Genomic DNA, 6741 nt, shown 5'->3' on the forward strand with positions numbered 1-6741 from the left:
AAAATGCTGGTGTTACCCTAAATTTTTCATTTTCACAAGGGAAAATAGGAAAAAAGCCCCCCCAAATTTGTAACCCCATCTCTTCTGAGTAAGAACATAGCCCATATGTGAATTTAAAGTGCTCTGCGGTCGAACTACAATGCTCCGAAGAGAAGGAGCGCCATTGGGATTTTGTAGAGAAAATTTGTCCGGAATTGAAGGCCACATGTGTTTACAAAGCCCCCATAGTGCCAGAACAATGGACCCCCGACACATGTGACCCCATTTTGGAAACTACACCCGCCACGTAATGTAATAAGGGGTACATTGAGAATTTACCCCCACAGGTGTCTGACAGATTTTTGGAACAGTGGTCCGTAAAAATGAAAAATTACATTTTTCATTTGCACAGCCCACTGTTCCAAAGAGCTGTGGGGTGTAAATACTCACTGCACCCCTTATTAAATTCTGTGAGGGGTGTAGTTTCCAAAATGGGGTCACATGTGGGGGGGTCCACTGTTCTGGTACCACGGGGGGCTTTGTAAACGCACATGGCCCTGACCATTCCAAACTAATTCTCTTTCCAAAAGCTCAATGGCGCTCCTCCTCTTCTGAGCATTGTAGTTCGCCAGAACTTTCACAGAAAGAAAGCCGTTCACTGCGGCATCTTGGTCATTAGATCGGTCAGCCTGGTCCCAACCGGAGTGGTTGTGGTGCAAAACTGTGCAGCTAGGAAAAAACCGCCAGTAAGTGCCCGCTGCATTCACCAGCACAGAAAGCCATATATGCCAGCGGAAAGCCGCCACATTAATGCTGCACGTGCTGTATGCCGCAACTATGCAAATATATCTAGCACAGCCTGCAGCCTGTTCACACCTATTGTGAAAACATTTATTTCAGCTGGGATTACACTTGGCGTGTTTGTCATAAAAAACACCATGCTCGCTGCGGGCACATGTTAGGTTGGAATCAATAGGGTAATATGAAACACCAGACACTAATGGGGGTTTCTTCATCCTTTTATGGTGTTTTTAGGCTATCAAATCTGTGGGATGCCGAGAGCATGTTTTTTTTTTTTTTTTTTGGGGGGGGGGGGGGTATTTTCTCACAATTTTTTTTTTAGAAATCCTTCAGTCAAATGATGAAAGAATCACATGACTTGTAATGAGAAAAGCCAGAGGGAAAAAAAACACTAAAGAAAAAACAATTCCTATAATAATAATAATAATGATGATGATGATGATGATGATAATAATAATACACATTGGGACAGATGTATGAAAACCTGTGCAGAGGTCAAGTGGACCAGTTGCCCATAGCAACCAATCAGATCACTTCTTTCACTTTTCAGAGGCCTTTTTAAAAATCAAAGAAACTACCTGATTGGTTGCTATGGGCAACTGGTCCACTTTCCCTCTTCCCTGGTTTTGATAAATCTCTAAGACACCCCCCCCCCCCCCCCCCCAGTGCTTTTAGCAAAAATAACACAAAGATAGCTGAGAAAAGAAATGAGGGGGAAGATTTTGATGTTTGTTTTTTTTTGCAAAAAAAACCCAAAACATCAAACAAGAATTGTGTTTGTTCCTAGGCTTAGGCTGTGATTAAAAACAACATATAAATGGTGTTTTTCAAAGCCCACATTGCTTTATTTCTGGTGCTTTTTCCCCCCTTTCGACAGACGTCTGTCCAGCTATTGCAAAGCTACAACTCCCAGCATGCCCTGACAGCCGAAGGCTGAGAGTTGTAGTTTTGCAACAGGTGGGCAGCCACAGGGGATCGGTGTTGCAGTATGTCAATCTAGGGCCATGGTGTCTGATCTGGAACTGGCAGCAGGAGCCACGACCACTTTAAATCAATGGCTGCTGGGACGTCTGACTAGTGACATCCTTCGCTCCAGACCGCAACGTCAGGGACGTCACTCGTCAGACGTCCCGGCGGCCAGCGCTGCTCATTGAGCCTACCGGAGTAGCATTGATCTATATAAGAAACCTATGGGCCCAGGCTGTTGGGGCCACCAAATGATATTACTTATACAGAATGTCTGGTTAGGAGAAACAAATATAACGCACCCACAGGGAGTGGCGCCATTTTAATAAAATTTGTCAAAAACCTTAGATAACAGTCATACAGAATATATTAGAAAGCTTTTTTGATTTTCAGCCAATCAGAGAGCAGCACTACTGAAATAGAACTCCCAGGAGGTAACAGCGTGTCACACATGTGATGTCATAACCATTGTCCACCAAAGAGCAGCACTGAGCAGAAATAACACTGCTCCTGTTCATTCTCCATCAGTGAGGGGCCGGTGCTGGACACTGTGTAGGGACGCGGGAATGCAAAGTCATACACATGACTGTGACTGGTAAGTGTTACATTGTTGTGTCCAAAAGGTGTTTAGTGCAGTTCCATGTGTATTTCTATGATAAACATGTAAATAATTTATCTTTTTTTTTCTTATCTTAGATGCACTATCTCCAGGACATGGAGTAGCATTTCCGGACCTACAGCAAGACGTTGGATGAAGGCATAGCCCCAGAAATAACACTGGTCCTGTTCATCAGTGAGGGGCCGGTGCTGGACACTGTGTAGGGACACGGGAATGCAAAGTCATGCACATGACTGTGACTGGTAAGTGTTACATTGTTTTGTCCAAAAGGTCTTTATTGCAGTTCCATGTGTATTTCTATGATAAACATGTAAATAATCTATCTTTTTTTGTCCCCTATCTTAGATGCACTATTTCCAGGACATGGAGTAGCATTTCGGGACCTACAGCAAGACGTTGGATGAAGGCACAGGCCTAGGAATCATGCACATACACAGAAACATTTGCCCAAATTCTAGAGGTAACCTCCTTTAGTATGCCCAGAGGAAGGGCCATACAGTAGCCATGGATTCCCTACAGGTTTCCTCCCCTCTGGAGGTTTTTCCTGTCCTGAGTATTAGTTACTGTACGCTCTTTGTGAGTGATGGGAGGTTACAAAAAATCCCCTACACAAACATTTTAATAAATAATAAATAAAGTTCCCCTTTTTTTAAACTGTTCTTTGACTTGTTCGACTCATTTATTTATTTCTGTGTGTGAAAATAGAGTTAGCAAAACATGGATCTGCATAATGCGGTGCGGAGAGAGGCAACTGGTGCTGGGTGGTGCAGTTTATGAGGCAAACGTAGAACACCCAGCAAGTTCCATGCACAAGCCTTTTTCTGATGAATGGGACTCATGCAGGGAACTTGCTAGGGGTCATACGGTTGCAAAGGATCAACTTTTGGGTACATGAACTGTCCCTTAAAGGGGTATAGATATCTTATCCCCTATGTAAAGGATAGGGGATAAGATGTCTGATCAATGGGATCCTGCTGCTGGGACCCCAGCAATCTCCATGCAGCAACCAAAATTCTAAATAGTACGTTTAGCTCACTGGTTCCTGTGGTGGGATTCGTGACATCATGCCACACCTTCTTGTGACATCACACCACCTCCCATAGACATAAATGGAAAGGGCGTGGCGTGAGGTCACGACCCGCACCACGAGAACCCAGAGTTCTAAATATATTATTTGGAACGCCGGGTGCTGCATGAAGATTGCGGGGGTCCCAGTGATCAGTCATCTTTTGTCCTATCCTTAAGGTAGGGGATAAGATATCTAGGGGCGGAGTACCACTTTAAGGAATTAGAGAGTGTAGGCATGCCTTACAAGCAGGTAGAAAAAGAACAGCTGGGAGAAATGACAGGACACAAAGCAATATTTGGCTGGGACCGATTTTGGGTGTGTTCTGGCCAATTAAAGGAAAACTATGGCAAAAATTAACTTATCCCCTATCCATGGTTTATGGGATAAGTAGCTGATCGTGGGGGGTCCCCCTGCAATACCTGGGATGAGACCCGTCGCTCAGTGAGAAGCGCTCGCTGCAGACGTCAAATCTCAATTTCCCTGGACCCCCCCCTTCCTTCATGTCCACCACAGACGCCCCCAGACTGCTGTCTCTTACAGAGTTTTATGTCCAGAAATGGTTGGCTACTCACTTTGTCAGTAGATTCTCATCCTAAATATGAAGACAATCGGGGAAATGTACCTGTGGAGAGGAAATGTTGTCCAGTTGCTCTTAGCAACCAATCAGATTACTTCTTTTATTTTTCAGAGGTCTTCTCAAGAATGAAAGAAGCAATCTGATTGGTTGCTATGGGCAACCTGATGAAAACATCTTTTTTTTCTTTAACAACTACAGTACTACAACTCCCATTGTAGTGTGTCTTTTCAACCTGTGCCTCCTCCAACCCTGACCCTTAGGGGGGCATAGACGGACCACACTGGGGGTTGTAGTACTTTCATTTTTACAGTTCCCCTATAACTCTGCAGCTTCGGTAGAAGTATGAGGCTCAGCCTTAGAGTCAGTGTATCTGGCTGCTCCAGTGTTCTTCTCTTTTACAGCCTGGACACTGTTCTCCTCCACACTGGTCCCTGTGGTCCGGTCAGATGGTTCTGAGCTGGGGCTGAATGGTTGCTTGAGGGATTTAGTGGCAGATTTTTTTGGGACTTCAGTTGTTGGATGACCTCTCTTCAGTGGCTGTTGATATTCGTAGTGCAGAATTTACAGGTGTTACGTAAAAGGGGTACTCCGGGGGAAAACATTATTTTATTTTAGTTTTTTTAAATCAACTGGTGCAAGAAAGTTAAACAGATTTGTAAATTACTTCTTAAAAATCTTAATCCTTACAGTACTTATCAGCTGCCGTATGCTACAGAGGAAGTTGTATAGTTCTTTTCGGTCTGACTACAGTGCTCTCTGTGAGTAGGAGCAAATCTCCATAGTAAACTTCTCCTACTCCAGACAGTTCCTGACATGGACAGAGGTGTCAGCAGAGAGCACTTCCTGTGGAACACAGCAGCTGTTGGGTGTGTCTGACTTCAAGAGTTTTCCAGAGAGAGAGGATTGAAGCAGTGTTTCCTACAGCCTTTTCCCCAGGAGGGTGGCAGCTTCCTTGGGAGAGCCTCCTGCTATGGAGCCCCAGACTTCCACCCCTCGAACTAGGACGGCGAGGGGGTGGGAGTGAGAGAGCTACGGCCGAATCCCAGGACAGGGTGAGAAGATCCAGCAGGCTCCGCAGTAATGTGGAGCCCACTCCCCCGTCCGTCGCTGGAAACCGCAAGGCGTCCGGTAAGAAGCTTATGGTTATGTCTTCGGGGACTGTGTCTGATACTATGGAACCCCAGCAATGGGGGGTGAAGGGTCCCAGGGAGTCGCTAGCTGCTTTCGGTTCCCGCATGCAGGCAAATCTAGTAGAATATGAGTAGCTGGGAAAAAAGCTGAAAATCATAAGGGAAGACCTGAAGTTTGCTCGCTACCAAACAGATAACTCTGCCAAGGCCATGAGGGCAAGGTTCGCTGCCAGGGTGTGTCAGCTGAAGGCAGAGGAGCAGGAGGTGGTGAGAGCCCGAATGCTGATTGTAGAGGGTGCAGGCATGTTTAAAGAAAAATTAAAGAATGAAGACCGCTATAAAACCATGCGTACCCCTGTGAAGGAGGAAGAGGATAGTCAGGGGGAGGAAGAGTGCTTGTGTGTCATGGAGGAGAAGATGGAGGAAGGTGGTGAGGGAGATGGCGGCAGTGAGGGAGATGAGAGTGAGGGGGATGTGTGTGATACCCCGTATACCCCTAAGACCTCTGTCACCCCGAGTGCAGATTACATCAACCCTGCCCAAGTCGCCTTACCAGCCACCTCTGAGGAAAGTGACAGTAGTGATGGCGGTGACAGTGGACTGGTCTGTGGGGGGGCTCCTGCGGGCCATAGTGATGCAGGAGTCACCCAACCGTCTGGAAAATTGCAGTTTTGGCCAGGACCTGGGCCCTGAGGGGAGGAAGAGGAAAAAAAAGAAGAAGAAGAAAAAGGCTGAGGAGCAGATAAAGTTTGTTTTCTCTCCAATCCAGCAGTCTGGGCCACCTGAAAAGTTGATTCAGGCTGCTGGGCCTCCCACCCTGCCAGATCCCGCTTCTGCTGTGGAACGGGACCAGCACGGGGGGTACAGTGCTGCATCTAACATGGCCGCAGGTGCTACAGTCACGCGTCCTGCTGGTAGGGAAGAGCAGGACGGTTTAATGGTGGGCAATAGTTATGCGGCAGTTTGCAAGGGGAGCGGTTCCCCGAGTATTGTGGGCAATGTTACTAGCCCTGCGGGGCACTTCCCTGAGAGGGGGGGGGGGGGAGTGTCCAGGCGCCTGAGGTGTGTGGTGAGATCTTCTGCTCGGGGGGCGGTCCCCTGGGCGCTGCTAGTAGTGTCGGTGCTGCGGGGCACTCCCCTGAGAGGGGTGTCAGAACCTGCTGCTGAGCCCGTGCGGTTGGGCACAGTGTTTGGCGCGGACACTGCAGGGATCTCCCCTGTGAGAGAGGGGAGTCCCTGCACATCAGTGGCACGAGGAGGGGTGAAGTTGCGCCCGGAGGGGCAGCCTCAGCTTCGGGAGGTGATGTCGGCGGTAACATCTCGAAAGGAGGAGGAGTCAGCGTCGCCGACAATGGCAGCCGCCGGTGACCTGAGAATGTACAAAAATGCCAAGCTAAAGCATGTTTAGGCCAGCCCAGAGGTAGTGGGTGAAGCAGCTGCTGATCCCAAAAATACTGTTGATAAAAGCAATGTTAATACAAGGTGTTTGAAAGATGGGAGTGGTAGTGCTGTGGATGAGAGGGGTGTATGTGGCAGTGGTAGTGGTGCAAATGGGAGGAGTGGTAGTGGTGCAGATGGGAGGAGTGGTAGTGGTGCAGAT

General features: G+C 47.6%; 1 long non-coding RNA gene across 1 annotated transcript; it reads left to right on the forward strand.

Annotated features, from left to right (window-relative positions):
- Positions 1 to 2008: 2008 nt before the first annotated feature.
- Positions 2009 to 3003, forward strand: LOC130368206 (uncharacterized). Its single transcript, XR_008892358.1, has 3 exons — positions 2009 to 2341; positions 2443 to 2607; positions 2711 to 3003. It is a non-coding gene; the product is annotated as an uncharacterized LOC130368206 (long non-coding RNA).
- Positions 3004 to 6741: the final 3738 nt, after the last annotated feature.

Source organism: Hyla sarda, chromosome 4 (assembly GCF_029499605.1).
Source record: "Hyla sarda isolate aHylSar1 chromosome 4, aHylSar1.hap1, whole genome shotgun sequence".
Classification (NCBI taxonomy): domain Eukaryota; kingdom Metazoa; phylum Chordata; class Amphibia; order Anura; family Hylidae; genus Hyla; species Hyla sarda.